Source organism: Sinocyclocheilus anshuiensis, unplaced genomic scaffold (genome assembly GCF_001515605.1).
Source record: "Sinocyclocheilus anshuiensis isolate Anshui unplaced genomic scaffold, SAMN03320099.WGS_v1.1 scaffold78, whole genome shotgun sequence".
NCBI classification, from domain to species: domain Eukaryota; kingdom Metazoa; phylum Chordata; class Actinopteri; order Cypriniformes; family Cyprinidae; genus Sinocyclocheilus; species Sinocyclocheilus anshuiensis.
Window position 1 is genome coordinate 2,307,248 of NW_015544250.1, and position 236 is coordinate 2,307,483.

General features: G+C 41.5%; 1 protein-coding gene across 1 annotated transcript in view; it reads right to left on the bottom strand.

The window, feature by feature from the left end:
- The window catches only part of LOC107697923 (phosphatidylinositol 5-phosphate 4-kinase type-2 gamma-like), a 10,685-nt gene that overhangs the window by 1,715 nt on the left and 8,734 nt on the right, over positions 1–236 (bottom strand). The window lies entirely within an intron of this gene.

The window sequence follows — 236 nt, forward strand, 5'->3', positions numbered from 1 at the left end:
CATGCGAGTACTAAACAGTGGCGGCTCGTCGGGGGAGGCAGGGGAGGCACAGCTTCCTTAAAATTTTGAGGTGAAAAAGGGAGGGGGACGATTAATTTTAATAAAATTCACAATTCATTTCAGTTCATATCTCAGAACGTGTCAGTCGGTTATGACTGTGAAGGTAAACAGCTGGGAAATCGCATGTTTATTTTAGATCTGTGTGGCAGCAGCAATATACAGTAAATAAATCAATA